We start from the raw sequence: 18,159 nt of genomic DNA, 5'->3' as shown, positions 1-18,159 counted from the left end.
ATACAACGTAATGTCATCCCCGTAAGCAGACACACGCAGCATCTGACACCCTGGGAGAGGGAGGCCACTGATACTTTGGTCTGTAATTATCGCCCAGATTGACTTATAGGAAGGGAAATGCGTGGTAACTGTCTCACTTGTTTTTTGTGGACACCTCAACCGCGCCGTAAGAGAAGGGAAGAAGGTGCAACACCACCTAGACGAACTTAAGGCCTCTGCGCTGAGAGCTGACGTCACAGCAACGTCAGAAGGATGAGGCCGGTATCGCGACGCGGCTCTGCTCAACCAACACCGCCTAGACTAGTAGTCGAGGTGGTGTTGGCTCAACCAACACCACCGCGCGCCAAAGAACGCCACGCGACATGAGCGTTCCTGCCATCTGCAATTACACACTGGAACGCTCGCCAAGGAACGCCACGCGACAGGAGCGATGTTGCGTCCAAACGCTAATGCTGTTGGGAGAACAGGACAACTAGCGTGACGTAGACGGCTGGGAGAAGTTCGTCTAGGTGGTGTTGGAGCAGGATTTGTAAAAGTCGAGAAGGTGTTGCTCTGCTCCTCTGCCGTGGAAGTCGCGACAGGGCGCGAGAAACCGGTCTGCTCCAAGCATGCCTTCCTTGAATTCCTAGAGGGGAATCCGGGAAGCCACTGCACGTGGCTCCGGCAGGAGCGATTAGTCGCCTTTCGTGTCCGATGGTGTGCTCACGGCTTATTTGGCTGCCGTCTATTTCTTCTGTGCGCGAGTGCTGTGATGACGCTTCCACATTAATGCAAAAATGCCGAACAAATGTGTGCCTCAGAGCTGCGGTAACTATAAAACGGGACCAAAGGTTCATGTGTTTAAGTTCCCGCAAGATAAAGTGCTGCAGCAATCGTGGATACGTGGCATTCCACGGAAAACATTCCTCCCTTCTGAGCATTCCAGGGTAAGAGATGAATAATTTTTCCATTCGTTCTCTTTTGTAGCTTGAAACTGTAGCACCACCAAACGTTCAAAACGTTTTGGGTACCTTCTAAATGTGTATTTAATATTTGATTACGTGTTCTTATTTGTAGCAGCCTGTTACTTATATAAGACAAATATTTCTTTTTTAGGTATGTGAGCATCACTTCACAGACGACGACATCGTACGAGAGGCGTCATATGTCGACGATTCTACAGGTCGAGTGACGACAGCAGAGTTGTCGCATCTGCGCCTTCGGTCAGGTGCAATTCCATCATTATTTCCAGGCTGCCCTAGTTACCTATCAAGCACAAAGACCGTAAGAGAGGAGCCAGAGGCGAAGCGAACACGCCTGGAAGTTGCTTCAATGCAAAGAGCAATTTCTGAGTCAATTCAGACATTTCGCAATGCCGAGGAAGCGGACAAAATCAACACCTTAAGGGATCTTGCTAGCGAAGTCAGAAGCCATAAGTCACAGTTCTGGCATATAATTGAGGCCAGTGAGCGTCTATTGTTGGTGCACATCGTAGAGGACGAAGCTCCGTGGATTAAATATTCAATTGTAATAAAATCAGACCTCAGTATCACACTGTTCTTTGTGAAGAAGCCGCTCACAAGACTGGGCCCTAACTTGCCCATTTCGAGTGCAGCCAGAAGCAAATGCTGAACACGTTTTCCACGACACCAGCCGACGACAAAGCCAAAGCGATAGAATTCCTGAGCGAGCAGCTGAACCTGCTTTTTTTGAAGAAGGAGCGGAGACGATACTCTGTTGAATTCATGGTTCATTGCTGCATTCTTTTTACGGTATCACCGCACGCATATAAGTACATCCGCAGCTATGGATATGTCACCCTGCCCCACCCTATGACCATTCGGTCGATATGTTCGTCATTCGGTATGAACCCAAGGCTGGAACATCATGGTCCTACATTCCTGAATTATGTTACAAAGAGGATCTCGGAACTCGATGATCGCCAGCGCTTCATTACCTTGATGGTCGATGAAGTCCTTATTAAACCATATTTTGATTACAAAGGGGGCAATATAACTACTGCAGCACTGAATTCATCGGAAGTCACTACCAGTGATTTCGTCTAAATGGTACAGAGCATCGCATGCCCTTTCAAGGAAGAGGCCCACATCGTCCCAGTGCACAAAGCCGATGGGGAGTTTCTGCACAATTTACTGAAAGATGTGATATGTGGGCTAGAAAACATTGGCTACAGAGATTTATGTGTAGTCAGTGACAATCATTCAGAGAACATAAAGGCAATGTCTCAGTTTGCAACGCCGCCAACAAATGCAATTTTATATCCGCACCCCTCTGACCCATCAAGGCCTCTCTTTTTTGTAATTGATCCAGTGCATATACTCAAATGCGTCCGAAATAATTGGCTCAACCAAAAAAACGACCAACTATGCTTCTATTTTCCTGACTTCAATGAAAATTGCAACCAACCTCCACGCATGCGCACAGCATCGTTTGCTACAATCAGAGAAGCTTACAAGCTGGAGAGTGATCAGCTTTTGAGGTACGGTTACTCGCTCTCTAAAAAAGCCTTGTACCCGTCTAGCCTTGAGCGGCAGAATGTAAAGTTCGCCTTGCAGATTTTTAATGACTCCCTGCCACCAGCGCTTCGTGCTCTTTGAGAAAGACACAACTTACTCTTTCCTGAAGATACAGCGAGTTTCATTGAAGTTATAGCGAAATGGTGGAAGGTTGTAAATGTTAAAACCCCATAGAAAGGAAAAGGACTGGATGACCGATTTTAAGAGCCAGTTTTTCCTTCGGAGGATGACATAAAGGTGGCTTTTCTCTAGAAAATTTTAGACTGGCTTGATTTTTGGAAAGAGAAGAATCTGGACAGCGGGGTGCTCACAATGGAACTCATGCTTCTCTGCATCAAACAACCCATGCACTGGTGGAAGTGAGCAGGTATTGCTTCGATGAACTGCAGTTTTCATACGTCCTGCTCGGCAAATTCCAGACGGACAGCTTAGAAGACCGCTTCGGGAAATGCAGGCAACTTGCTGGCGCCCAATATCATGTTTCTATTAGGCAAGTTTACGAGAGCGAAACAAAATTACGGCTGCAAAATACTTTGCCCACAATCGCAAGTGCTTGCGGAACAAATAGCTCCTTCGTTGAGCAATGGGAAGATCTGCGAAAACAGATAGAAGCACTGCATCCTAACTGCAACGTTGTAGTTACGAGAGATGCCTTGTCAAAAATAGAAGACATTATCCCCGTCCTGGTATGCGTGGCAGGATATGCAGTCTACGCGACTCTCAAGAAATTAAACTGCACGAAATGTCGGGCAGCATTGACAGTCGACAAGACTGTCACAGTCTCTGCAGCTCAAAAATACTATCACTTGGTGAAAGATATAGACCGAGGTAGCCTCATTTTCCCAGCGTCGTTTGCTGTAAATCCTGTTACCCACAACTATGTTGTTGTTGAACAAGTGTCCAAGAAAGCGGAGTTCTTGAGGAGCCCGAACCAGCGCCGTCTAGTCACCGAACTCACATTAGAGCTGCTTGCAGATCAAGAGTCATCAGATTTTGACACCTGCGAAGATGGGCACACAGTTGATCTTCTGTTGAAGCATGTGTTGTGGAGCAGTACAAACATTCTGCTCAAAAACGTCTGCCACAAGCTCAACGATGATGTAGCCGATGCAAATGCAAAGGCTAAGGAAAGAAAAGCTGCAACGCTTTCAAGGAAGTGAAAAGTTGTTTGTTTGTTGCTGGTGACTTTTAAATGTATATATTATTCTGCGTCAAGAACAGTGCTACAAAAATCGAAATGTAAATAAATGTTTTGTACGTGTAAATCTCTCCACTGATGTCTCAACTTGAGTAAAAACAATCTTTTGTAGCCAACTGTGCTGCTGCCTCATATCCTCGCGCAGTAAAAAAGAAACATGCATGCTCCTCAGAAAAACGGTGAGGCCCCATCCCTGTGAGGTCACTGGAAGAGCAATGAGGCCTTAAGTTCGTCTAGGTGGTGATGACTCTGCCCGGCGGACTCTCCCCCGCGGGGCCTGGAGCACCTTAACACCTGGGAGGACTGGGAGGCCCTGCTGCGCTCTACGGACCCGGCTGACCAGGACACTGTCACAAGCCGGGCTACCAGCGTAATGGACCTTCGGGGCATGAACTCTTGAGTGCAGTGGGGCCGGGATCTGCGAGTCCCAAACTCCTTTGCTTAAATAAAGTTTTATCCATCCATCCCTATGGGGCTGGGACGGTAGGTCAACGCCGCTTGCGGCGGGGGCTCGCCAGTCACCGAATATGTATCTGTTGCAGGCCGTAATTGCACCCACTACCGCTTCGGTGGTAGTGAAATACGGCCGTTGTTGCGGCGTGCGTCTTTCTCTTCCTTCTTTTTTCTTTCTTCTCTATTTTCTCTTCTGTCCGCACGAGGCAGCGGAAGAGGCTCAGCTACAGAGCCAGTAGTAGGCCCGTGCATTTTGTTTTCCTTCTTCCTACAGCCACAACAACAACAGCCCCGCCGGGGTGGCGCAGTAGTAAGACGCCCGACCACTGTGCCGGAGACCCGGGTTCGAACCCGACCTCAGCGGCTACGTTTCATGGAGGCGAAACGAACAGGCGTCCATGTGCTGTGCGATGTCAGCGCATGTTAAAGATTCCCAGGTAGTCGAAATTACCCAGTAGCCCTCCACCATGGCTTCTCTTTCTCTCTCTTCACATTCACTTCCACCTTTCTCCCTTCCTTTGCGGCGCGGTTCAGGTGTCCACAGAAAAAAGTGTGACAGATACTGCGCCTTTCCCTTCCTGTGAATCAATTATTAAAAAAAGACAATTATCTTTACCGTACGCTGACATCGCACAGCACACGGACGCCACTTTGTTTCGCCTCCATCGAAACGCTTAGCTGTATTGTTGTATCGACTGTTTCTGGCTGGTTAAGGAATGAAATAGTTAAAGGGGTCAAGTGCTAGTTTATTGGTTAGTAACAAGGAAAGAAATTCTAAACGAAAGTTTTTTCTCTGATCTTCAGGGTGGTGCATAAGTGAATTTGTTATAATTCCGATGGTGAACCTGATTTCAAAAATTTAGAAAGCCAGAATCTCATAGCTTTTGTTTGCACTTTTTCAAGGTTTTTTATATTTGATGTAGTGTACGGATACCACACTATGGACACATATTGAAGATAAGGCCTGTATAAAGAAAGATAGCTCAGAAGGTTTACATCAGATGGAGAATTTCGGAGTTTGTCTGAGGAAACTCAGTTTTTTAAATGCTGCTCTGCAAATATTGTCAATATATGTATATGTACATTTCATGGTAAAGCGAAGATTGTCCTTGTCAAACACAAAAACATATTATTTCCGATTTTTTTTCACACGAAGTCGGTGAATGCTTACTGTCGCAGTATTGTATAAGACGTAATGTATGCGCTTTCTGAAATTCCTATTTGGCTTGAGGTATACCCTAACGTAAAATGCAAGCCATAAATTTCCTGTGTCCTTGGTCAGTATCATAAAACACAAAGGATAAAATTGTTGAAGTGTGACGATGCAATGTTCTTGTTCCCAGGTCAGCCTCATCAAACTTGCACAGTACTTTGAGCCGCTCTCGTTGAAGATAGCTCTGTATGCGTACCGGGCCCGAAAAGATATAAAGGACCAGCGCGTCCGTGGCCTGGAGCTCCTGACCTCAGAGCAGCTCTTCTTTCTCGCCGCGTGCTATGTGCGCTGCGTGAGGACCAGTTGACTTCCAGGCGCCGCCGACGAGTTGTGCGATGCTCCGTTTCGGCAGGTCGCTGAGTTTTCCGATGCATTCGGATGTGCACTAGGCTCACGAATGAACCCACCGCGACGATGCGAACTGTTCTGACCCCGTCTCCTCACTTCATGTTTGATGCCTCGTGTTTGTGTTGAGCCACATATTTATTAGGTATAAAATGTTTAAAGGAGTGTTAAAACGAATTTAACTCGTTCAGGTCATAATATGAAGAAGGAAGAAGTAAAAACAACAGGATTAATAAAAGTTCCTTGCCCAGTAGTTTCTCCAATACCCTGGAGTCTTGACTGTTCTGCCATATAGCAGCAGTAAAACTCTTTTCTTTAGGACTTCGGCGCAACTATCATTCTAGCATTCAGTATTAAAGTAGGAGCTTCCGAATTCGTGAAGTTTTACTCAGATGGTTAATCATCTTAATCTACGGGTAATGCCTCCGTTTCGCCCCCACGCGAATAAGAGACAAAGTGTAGCACAGAAATGAAACAAAAATACTTAGTTTAATTGAAAACTTTTTCTAACTCCATGTTACAGAAAAGAAATTAAAAAAGCAATATATAAGTTAATGTATATTACATAGTAAACGTAAGAAAGGCGATCAACTCCAGCGTAACAAATGTGGATCAATTGTGTTATGGTTTGTTTCCAATTATAGCTACAAAGAGTATCAACTCAGTGTATGTAAAAGTGATGGAAGTAAACCTGGCAAAAATAGAGAACTTTTCGCAATTCTTGCTTTTTGTCAAATTCTGGAAATAAAATGTCGGGATGCGTTTGTCCGCATTTTTTGATCCCACAGTATCATCACTTCATAATATGAAGTTTAAGAAAACCCTCCTGTAATATTTTTCTCAGGCTGAAGTCAATATTTCATCCAAACGTTGAAGAAAAATGATTTCACCGGCAATAGTTATAACAGAAGTTCTTCAAAAGAATTTATGCGGAGGATACCTTTCATGAAACATATCCTTGAAGCAGATGCATTTTATGCATTCCTCTGATTGTAGCTTACCTACAGCAAAGGCTTATCTGATACTACACTGGAACCTACAACAACCACAATAATATTATTGTTGCGTTTATGACATTGAAGAGGACGACGATGGAAAATAGAGTGATACACGGAGTGCGGGTGGACGAACAAATAAGGGCGAAACTTGTAATGGCTCCCACGAGGGCTAAACACTCACGTTCTGTGATCGAATAATTTTTGACTATCTCCTGGCTGTCGATATACACAATGCCTTCGATAATGTTCGCCATGAGGTTATCTTGGAGGAACTCGCCAAACGCAATTTTCTGACATCTAGACCCATTCAGCTACATGGCAAAACTCCGGTATGGGTGCCCAAAACCTATTATTTGGATATGTGTGTACCCTCAGGGCTCCATTCTAGGACCCATATTGTTCAACTTGGCCATGACACGCGTCGCCAAGAATCTGGAAATCAGCACAAGCGCAAGATTCGCTATATATGCCGATGATATTACCGTCTGGACTGATGCAGCGGATTACGTAGACAAATATTTTATGGAGACTGAACTTCAGGCGGCCCTTCTTTGTCTTGAAGATACACTAACCAAAATTGGCCTCGAGCTCGCACCACATAAAACAGAATTGATTAGTATCGACGGAAAACATAAAACCAACCCCAGTATGCAGATCCATCTTCACATCGGAGGCAACACCATCAACTCCTCAAATGGGCAAATCCGAATTCTTGGCCTGCCCATATCAAGCTGCAACAGCCCCCAGAAATGGATTCATCAGTTACAACGCCTTTGGCCAGCACTGCTACATACTATTCGTCGCCTGTCCAACCGGCACGGCGGTGCGCGGCAACATGCCTGCCGTGCGATGGCCAGAGCAGCGGCGGTCGGAAAAATCCTCTACGGCACACCCGTCCTCCAACTGTCGAAGACTGACTTCGCTAAGGTCGAACGCCTTCATCGCGCAACACTACGCACTATTACCGGTCTACCTAAGCACACTCCTATAGCCGAACTTGAGCGTTTGGCCGCTCTTCCACCGCTCACTACCATTGTTACCGAGTCACAGACGCGTTATCGAATACGTCTAGAGAACACTGTCCAAGGGCGTCGCCTGCTGGCCTGGGATGAACAGCGTAACGATAAAGCACAAGCCCTATATGCATCTCTTCCCCCTTGGGAGATGCCAGTATTCACACGCCTCCATCGCCGACCTATGAACCGCGATTTTGTCATTCCACGGGAGCGCCTCGCTGCCCATCACCGACAAGAGCGAATCCCTGATACGACTGACATATACACCGACGCATCGATTACAAGCGAATTTGCATCTATGGGCTGGGTATGCGATGACAACCTTTCCTTTTCAGATGCTTATGCCTGCCACCTACCTCAAGGTACCGCTCTTCATGCTGAACGCCTCGCGATTTTGGGAGCCTTGTCAGGATTGCCTTGCACTGGAACTGGTTCAATACGTATTCGTACTGATTCCTATGAAACTTGCAAGAAAATAGCTACTCCGGGTTCGCAAGATGCAACAGCTACGGCCATACAGCGCCTCCTTAAACGCCACCAACTCGCGACCAGAACTGTCGCTATTCACTGGACCCCAGGTCACTCGGACGAATCAGGGCAATGCGGCGGCACACGCCGCGGCTGCCTTGGCAGGTGGGATGTCCACATTTACTTCCCCACCCCCTTGCTTCATCCTTATTCGACCTTGGGCGGGCAACTCACACATTCTCTTGCCCTTATGCACTATCCTCCGACCAGTCTTCGTAGCCTCAGTCAGCATCGCACGCAGGTGGCCACACCAGACCCACCTTTTACGAGAAAAACCCACCTCACATGAAGTCAAGAAGTCTTTTTGAATAAGCTCATCGCCCATGCGGCTTACACGCCACGTATTATGGCCCGCTGGCGTCAGTATACAAGGAAAATGATTACGTGCCCCCCACTGTACGACTCTAACTCGCGGCGGCATATCTCATCTACTCTGGGATTGTCCTGCTTTTTCTACTGGACACTCCGAGATCAAATCCTTACGCCTGAACTACCATTCCCTTCTATAAACTGATGATAACACAGAGATAGTTGCCAAGTATGGCTCGCTTAGTGGCCTGGTTAGAGCTATTTGATTCGAGTGACCATCTAAACACTGAAGATTCTGTCTACTCCCCTTTATCCCCATTCATGGCCATGAGCCTTTTCATTCAATAAAGGAAATTCAATTCAATCAAGTTCAGCCGCTGAAAGGAGGCGAATAGCATAAGCAATGACGCGAGTGCGACCCGTCTGCTGCTGGACAAGAATGGCAGCAATACCGTAAGCGCTGGCGTCGGTGCGTACCTCCGTTTGTGCTGTGGGGCTGAAGTGTGCCAGGACGGGCGGGTTGGTGAGGGCTGCGATTAGCGCAGAAAAGGCTTGAGATTGTTCTTGGCCCCAGCAAGGTGGAACGTCGTTCTTCAGAAGAAGTGTGAGTGGACGAGACGTGTCCGCAAAGTTGGGGACAAACCGCCGAAAATACGAGTAAAGGCCAAGAAAACTAAGAACGTCACTGGTATAGTGGAGGAAATGCACTTACAGCACGAATTTTGTCGGGAGTCGGGTTGAACGCCGCGGGCGTTGACCATGTGTCCGAGCACCTTGAGTTCACGTCGGCCGAAGCTACACTTCTTTGAATTCAGCTGAAAGCCAGCTCTTCGGAAGACTCCAAGAATGGCATCAAGGCGGTGAAGATGTCTCTCGAGGGTCGAAGAAAAGACAATCAAGTCATCAAGATAGCATAGGCACGTCATCCATTTGAAACCACGTAAAAGATAGTCCATCATACGCTCGAATGTAGCAGGCGCATTACACAGGCCAAAAGGCATCGCCTTGAATTGGTACAGGCCATCGGGTTTGACAAAGGCGGTATTCTCTCGGTCCCGTTCGTCGACCGCGATCTGCCAATAACCGGAACGAAGATCAATCGAAGAGAAATAACTGGCTCCGTGCAAGCAGTCGAGGGCATCATCTATCCTGGGAAGTGGGTGAACGTCCTTCTTTGTAACTTTGTTGCGATGTCGGTAATCAAAGCAGAACCTCCAGGTATTGTCCTTCTTTTTAACAAGCACGACAGGCGGCGCCCAGGGGCTGCTCGAAGGCTCTATAATAATTTTTTACCAACATTTTGTCTACTTCTTTCTGTATGACGTGACGTTCAGAAATGGCGACTCAAATAAGGTCTTCTGTGAATTCGTCTTGCGTCTCCAGTGTCGATGCGATGAGTAACGAGGGACGTTTGTCCCAAGGGTCGGTTATCAAAGTAAAAAATGTCACTGTACGAAGTCAGAAGGCGCGTGAGTACTTCAGAACGATCAGGAAACAAGTCAGGAGCTACCATTCCTGCTATGCGGGCCTCCGTAGGCGGGGACTCAGCAATTCGTGTCGATACTCCAGCAGTAGTGTCAGGTAAAAGTGCAGACACATAAGTCAGATAGTAGGGTCAGTTCGGCGAGCTAAATGCCCTCAGGAAGAACTTGTACAGAACAGCTGGAGTTCGGGACGGGACTATAAGTGTGTTTATTGGCTACGTGCACGATATTATGAGGAAGAACTATACTACAAGTAAATGCAGCGGCGCGAAGACGAAGCGTTGAAGTTTCAAGAGCTTGTTCGTCAGGAGAGAGCGGCAGATCTAGATGAAGCAGTCCAGAAGAACAGTCAGTTAGAGCGGAGTGTGTAGTTAAAAATTCGAGGCTTAATATAACATCTTCAGGGTAATTGGTGAGGACTGTAAATACCACAGGGTTGTTGCGGCCAGCAATGCTAACTCGCGCAGTACAGATACCAAAAACAGTAGCTGTGTTGCCATCCGCAACACGGATGGTAGATGAGGTCCCAATCTTTGTGCGTGTGCGCAGCCCAATAAGGGCTGCCCGCATTCAGCCCAGATAGCCTAATGAGGGTAGCATACCAGAATCACTAGTGGGTTGTACGTTTGTGCAGGCAGTGTCGCTCCATTGATCAAGGTTTTCATTTTTAAGTAGATTATTCCCTCCAAAACCTGAATTGCACTGACGCGGGCTTTGCGGAGACCAGACCGTTTCAAGCTGGCCCGCGTACAGGGCATCATGGGTTGAATCTGACATTTTGGGGGCTGCCCAAGTTTCATTAATCATCAAGTGTGAAACATTGAGCGCTCTTTATTTACACTCAGTAACCTAAAAGAAATTTATTCTCAACGCTAGAGTAATGTGGGCTGGCCCACATATTTATTTTGGTTGTGTGTCTACTGTATAAATGGCGCAGGAAAAATTTGGAGGTAGTTCAGTACATACTTGTAAAGTGGAAGAGTTACTGCTGCATATTTTCTGCCAATACTGCATTATTATCGTAGTTTTTACAGTAAAATAATTAGTCTTATTTCATGGCATTGGTATGCTTAGGTCAGTTATGTGAAACCTCAAAAAGAGGCAATTAACGGCCGGTAAAACGTGAATAACATAAATAAAATGGTGGCCTAAAGTTAGGGTGGAGACATTTCAGAGCGGTAAGCCCACCCACGGCCAGTTTTGGGTCCACTGCGGCCTTTTATAGGCAGCCCCAATTGGGCTGATCTTACTTTTACCGCATTGAAAGCGAACATATGTGGCATTTGCCCGCAAATACCCCGACAAATACCGGTGTCTTACATTCCAGAATGTGATGCTTCAGGAGCATTATAACATCCCTCGTGCTAAGGTGCGGCATAAAACCGAACATGTAATCCGGCCATAGCTCATTCCCCTCCATAAACCTAGTTAACGTAGTCTACGCAACATGTTCCATCAATTTCCAGATGCACGAGCTCAATGAGATTGGCCGAAGATTTCCTATTCCAGGTTTCTTTCCTGGCTTAGGGATTAGTATCACCTTCGCCATTTTCCACTCCATCCATGATGAGTTGATAAATCTAGTGATATCCCTAATAGAGCTATCACCTCGATTTCTTAAATTTTTGTTAATAATGCCATGGTGGGCCCGGTGCCGACCTAACTTTAGGTTAACTATTTCTAACTGTTCCAAATTTACTTCCCCCACGTAGTCTTGAAGCTGTATCGAGGTCGTGTCCCCTATATATGTATCCTCCGATGTTTCCAGAAATGAGTGATCACTGAGATCCCCACACGCATGTCTAATTTTGTCCATGTGTACCCTTGTCTCCCTTTTGAATTTTTCCGGGTCAAGAACAAGTTCCAAGTTTTAGGGTGATTCATGCCCTTTTCCATTTCTCCACATTTACTGTTCCATTGCTGTTCGCACAGCCCGAAGCCATAGTCTTCAATCTCTTAGTTGAGTCTACCAAGGAGCCTTTTGAGACTGCGATTCCGGCTGCCTTGCCTCTTCAGACGGCGCTCCATGCTCTCCTTGGCCGACCACATATACAGAAGCCGACTGTCTGCAACATCCGGGGCGCTATCCACGTAAATTTTCTTTGTGGCACCTTTGACATCCTGCTTGAGGTTGTCACACTACAGCTTATAGTCTAACTTTGGACTCATCATCTCTGTTGCTTCTAATTTCCCTGAAGCTATCCCACTATGTCACATACAAAGGGGCCTCATTCCTGGGCTTACGATTACCTTTCAAATCCGTCGTGACTATCAGCACAGTGATCACTTGCAAGGTTTTGCGCTGTATTGCGCCACTCCTATTCACCTGCGTTCTTGCTGAACGTAAGATCTGGAGACGAGTCTTTGCATACATTATTACCCTCCCTCGTCGAGAACTGCAGATTTGTCAGGAGAGTTATTCCCAAATTGTGATAAACCTCCCATAACATTGTCTCCTTAATTTGTCTTTATCATACCGCCACTCAAGGTGGCATGCATTAAAGTCGCCCATATCTATCAGGGCTGCTTTCCCGCTACCTTTAGGGCTTTTCCAATAATGGCCCTGAGCCTAGTTTTTTGTTGCCTAGGCGAGAAATATATGTTTAGTATGAAAGTGTTAGACTCGCCCTTTTTGCCTGTAAGAATTTCTATAAACACGTTTTCCACATCTTTATTTCGTAGCTCACGCACTACTGTGGCTACAATACGTTACAAAGGTAGCAGCTCTCGAGTTCTTTTTATAACCATGGTAGCCCTTGCACCCCATTATTTGTACCTTTCCTCTGCCTCCTGCAAGGCTATAGCGAGAGGCCTCCCTCTAGTCTGGATAAAACCAGTTGCATTATCCCCAGTTTGCGCCAGAAGCCGCGACAATTCCACTGCCAGATTTAACCACGAAATTCTTATTGGGTCATCTGTCCATTTTATATGAGATTGGTGATTTCATCTATACTGCTCTTCATAGCAGCCACCTCTTCATGTCTTCTTCTATTGCTGTCGTCTATGCAATTAGGGTTTATAATCTATTTTAGCAAAGGAGCCTTCCAGCATTGATTCCAACGAACCCACGGCCCCAAATATTCTGGTTATTGATCCTCAAGAGACTTCTCCACATCTTCTTTCTCTCTGATGTTCCTATTTTGAGGAGGAGGCTTATTCCCTGTAGTCAATATAATATCTCCCATCCTATTCTTGATTAACGGCATCGGGCTTGCAGTGCTATTGAGACTTTTGGGCAAGCGACTTTTCCCGCTTCATCCTCCCTTTTTTATCATCATGATCATTCCAACCAATTTCTTATTTTGCGTCGTCACTACCTGCAAGGGATGAAGAGAATGTTCGCTCGGAATTTTGCACCTGGCAGCAACGCGGCTGCGAATGCACGCGGAGGGCTCTCACGTGGCTGTGAAGAAGAAGCCTTGCCCTTGAATCGGTTGACCATGGACCCCGACTCTGCAGAAAAAGACGCTACAAAGATGTCAAGGTCGTCCAAGACCTCTAGGAAGGCGAAAAAGAAAGTGCCCCAGCCAAAGCAAGATTCGGAGAGGGAGTATGAGTCGTCGAGAACTGCTCAGAAGCGACTACGGAGTAAGAAAACGTTCCACCTTCATGGCGACAAAGGACCCCAAGAAGTCATCGACCATTGGGAACAAGCTTCAAGCCAAACATGCACGCAGGAAGCACCTAGCAAGGGACCGAAAGTTGGATCACCGAGCAACCACAGTGCTCTCAAGAATGAAGAAGAGCAAAGGCTGTCCAACCTCCCGACTGCGGAGCGGTGCTTCAACACTGCAAGTCGACCAGAAGTGCTCGGCCTTACCGAATTAGAATCTGCCATTAAGTCACCTTCGAACGAAGGCCAAGCACACCTCCCAAAAGCCAGCCACGACATCGGTGCCGACCCCCGCAGCGTGACTGGTGACGTTATCATGGCCACACGTGAAGATGTGAAGAGCCCTGACACAGAACCGGAGTACACGACGCGCACAATACGCAAGTCGAGCTGTTTCCAGGTTGACGCCGATATAGAGAGGGCGGTGAAACCAAGGCGCACTTCAGGACAGCCGAAAGCGAGGTCCCTCACTGCGCAGAAGCAGCCTGCCGTGCAATGCCCTGTAGACGGAACTAAACCCTCGGGGGTCGGCGTTATGGTAAGCTACGTGCTCTGAAATCTCAAGCATTGGTTGTTAAATAATATTTGTTAATGTGGATGTGCTTGCAGCTGTGAGTGTTAAAACATCAGCCACGGTGGGCGCCACCGATACTCTAGATTGCTTAATGTTTCGAACATACACATATTCGTCCCCTTTTAATGGGCGTGGTGTTAATAAGATCCAGCAATGCCCAGTTTAATTTTGCTGGTTAACCTTTCACCACAGCTTTTTATACAGGACCCCATAATACTATATAGAATATGAGCATATTAGCCCATCCAAAAGGAGCGTTTTCTAGAGATGAAATTTACCCCGCCTGACACACTTCAGCGGAATATGGAATAAAGCTGCGTGTTTTCATAACAAGTGAGTGTATTCGGCACTCTTAGTAGCATTACAAACTTTCCGCTTTTGGTAAGCCATGCACAGACTTTGGATTTGAGGTAAACTTCATGAGGTATTCTCCATTTTTGAAGCGAATTGGTTGGTTGGTTGGTTTGTGGGGTTTAACGTCCCAAAGCGACTCAGGCTATGAGAGACGCCGTAGTGGAGGACTGCGGAAATTTCGACCACCTGGGGTTTTTTAACGTGCACTGACATCGCACAGCACACGGGCACCTTGCTTTTCGCCTCCATCGAAAAGCGGCCGCCGAGGCCGGGATTCGATCCCGCGTCCTTGGGAACAGTAGTCGAGTGCCGTAACCACTGCGCCACCCCGGCGGATTGGGGAGCGGTACCTCCATTTTGTACTGTTTTGCATCATGTACTGCATGCAGAGCTGAAGGCGAAATAACGTTTGGATAGGTGGCTGCTCCCGGTTTTATGAGACTGATAACCAGAGCCTCACTCGTTTCAGGCGGGTGTTCGCTTGCCGCGGCGTTTGTACCTGTTGTGTATGCCGCCGTTTCGATGGCTTTTGCGACGCGCGTTTTTTTCTGTCTTTCTTCTCTAATTGCTCCTCTGTCCTCACGAGGCCGATGCATTGGCGCAACTTCCCTCGCGCGCATCGAGGCACGCTATCAACTACCAGCAGGACCTTGCATTTTCTTTTCCTTCTTACTGCAGTGGCAACAGCGCCTGCAAATCCCCTCAGCGCTGTGATTAAGGTGTCATGAAGAAAGGTTGAATGGCGCCTTTTCTACTTACAAACCATTTTGTTAGAAAGAGAGAGAGAGAAGAAGCCCTTATTTAGCCGGATAGTTTTATAGGGCCGAGTTACCTTGCCCTGCGAGACGGCCAGTAGGTCAAGCCTGTTGGCGACCTGATAGGCTCGCTTGAGGATCTGGTCTTGTATTACCGGGTCCGAGCTGCGCAGCAGGGCTCCGATTCATCTGGATGCAGGATTTCTCCTAGTTTTGGAGAGAGAGAGAAACACAGAAGAAACCTTTATTTAGCCGGATAGTTATATAGGGCTGAGTTACATTGCCCTACTAGATGGCCAGCGCCGGTAGGTTTGTCACATATTTTCCCGAACCAATTTTCTCCTGAGTGCACACTGTGCGATAAGAGAGCTACCCTCAACCATGTACTCTGGGGATGCAAGGAGGATTCCGTTCGAGATCGTTTAAAAGTTGTCCGGCATGAAAATATCTTCTACGTGACGGTTTGGGTGTCGACGGAAAAAGCGTGATTGGTACAGCGCCTTTACTTGGTATAAACGATTCCGCTAAGGGTCATTTTTCAAACTGCAGTTTTGTACTGAAGGACAATAATAAGACAAATTCATACAATGTAATGATAGGGCCAACCTGAGATCTGGAACTGCGCTCAAGCTTCACAAGCAAGTGAATTCATTAACACGACGGTTCAGCGCTGACCCGGCGATTAAACAACTCCTCCGGAGTGGCCGTGAACGCCACCGAAGCTCAATGGCTAACGACCGTTGTCTACTCCCTTGTACCCGTCGGACAAGAAAGCTTTTCCGTCTGGACGTACACTTCTCGTATGCAGTGCTGAATGAGTGAGTGAAAAACATCATTCAGTAGAGATAAAGAATAGGGATGTTTAGGGGGGTCCCGAGTCCGGGCCTTCAGCGGCTGCCGCTGCTATCAGCGCCCGTGTGACATGGACCAGTTGGGCCTCTAGTCTAGAGCTAGATAGGGCAGCCTTCCACCCCTCAATTGTTGGCACTTCATCGGTCATCTGGAGGGTTGTATGGGCAGGTCGGCACGATCACACAGGCTTGTAAATGGCCTAAATGGCACGGGTAGGGTGTCCATGCTCAAAGTGTGACAGAATGCACCTTTCCTTCCTATAAATAATTTCGTTAAGATCCCCTGGTGTCGAAATTATTCCGGAACCCTCCACTACGGGAGCCCCTTCTCTCATTCCACTTCCACTCCCACCTTCCCTCTTTCCCTTACGGCGCGGTTGAGGCGTCTATAGAAATAAGTGTGACAAACACTGGGCCTTTCCTTTCCTGTGAACCATTAAAATTGTTATTATGAGAGGTAATTTCCGAGCCTGATTCGCGATTCAATTCTGAGTTTGGAAATTACCTCTGAAAGAGTTGATTACAAGAACGAAAGATGTCACATCTCACATTATTCGTAGACACCTGAATCACACCCTAAGGGAAGGGGAGTCTGTGGGTGAGGAGAAACCAGGAAGAAAGGAATGCCGTAGTGGACGGATGCGAATTGATTTCGACCATTTGGCTGACATCGCACGGCACACGGATGCTCCTCCGTTCCGTCTCCTACGAAACACAGGCGCCGGTGGTCAGGTTCGAACCGACCCAAGTAGCCCACCATCATTGGAGCGACGATGGTCTAAGGATGGGAAAGAGTGGCGTAAATATCGGACCTACATTGACTCTCATCGGTTTTACTGTATTTCTCATTGTTGGTCCACCGGTGACACCAATATTAGTCGATCGTACAACCAGCTTGGCACTACCTGTATGGCCTTATTTTTGCCTTTTTCATTCAATGTTCATATTGAATGAAAAAGCCGCTTGAAATTGCCGAATGAAATTGCCGCTTTGACAAGCCGCCTTGACGACGCCGAGGATAGGGCGCGCCGACAAAGTCTGGTGTTTTTCGGGCTGACGGACGCCGTAGGCGAAACATGGGCGCAGTCCGAAAAAAAGGTCGCCGAATTTTGCTCCACACAGTTGAAAATCACTATCCAGCCACGCGATATCGAACGTGCGCACAGGCTGGGTCAGTATCAAGACGACAGCAACAGACCTGTAATCGTCAGGTTTTCCCACTTCAAAGATAAGGAGTCAGTTCTTGGGGTAGCCAAAGACTGCAAGGGATCTGGCGTTAGCATCTCCGAAGATTTCTGCCCTCGAACTCGCTCCGCCCGAAAACGCCTTCTACAATTTGCAAAATCCCAAAATGCTACCTACAAACTCCGGCACGATGTCTTAAAAATTGGAGACAAAGCTTATAAGTTTGATCATAAAAGCCAGAAAGTATTAGAACGTTTACCATAGCAAACCGTATTAGCTCAACCTCATAACTGTGGCCACATCTCTTTTCTTGTTACTAACGTCCGAAGCCTCCTGCCGAAAAGTGATGCACTAAACAGCCTTATCAGCACATCCCACGCAAACTTAATAGTACTAACAGAAACCTGGTTGAACTCATCTAATAACTACTCCGAAGTTGAATCCTGCTTTCCAGATTTCGACATTTTTAGATGCGACCGCTTCAACCGGAGAGGCGGCGGCGTCCTTATAGGTGCTCATCCCACACTGCTGTGCACTCGTGTCCGAATAAATTCTCCGCTGGAAATTCTTTTCATTAAATGCAATGCCGCGCATCCACATTTAATCATCGGTGTTTGCTACCGCCCCCCAGACACAACCAATACTTTTCTTCCTGAGTTTCACGACGCCCTGCATGCTGTAACGTCCCAATTCCCAAACGCGCCCATCCTCATGTTTGGTGACATCAATTTTCCGTCAATTATCTGGTCCGATCTCGCAGCTACAAC

The 18,159-nt window shown here is 47.1% G+C and overlaps 1 pseudogene; it reads left to right on the top strand.

The window, feature by feature from the left end:
- Positions 1–776: 776 nt before the first annotated feature.
- On the top strand, positions 777–3,676 carry LOC146179699 (uncharacterized; annotated as a pseudogene).
- Positions 3,677–18,159: the final 14,483 nt, after the last annotated feature.

The sequence above is a fragment of the Amblyomma maculatum genome, chromosome 9, assembly GCF_055883805.1.
Source record: "Amblyomma maculatum isolate TAMU_Amacu chromosome 9, ASM5588380v1, whole genome shotgun sequence".
Classification (NCBI taxonomy): Eukaryota; Metazoa; Arthropoda; class Arachnida; order Ixodida; family Ixodidae; genus Amblyomma; species Amblyomma maculatum.
Note: the sequence above shows the minus strand (reverse complement) of the source record. Positions and strands in the feature narration are given on the sequence as shown.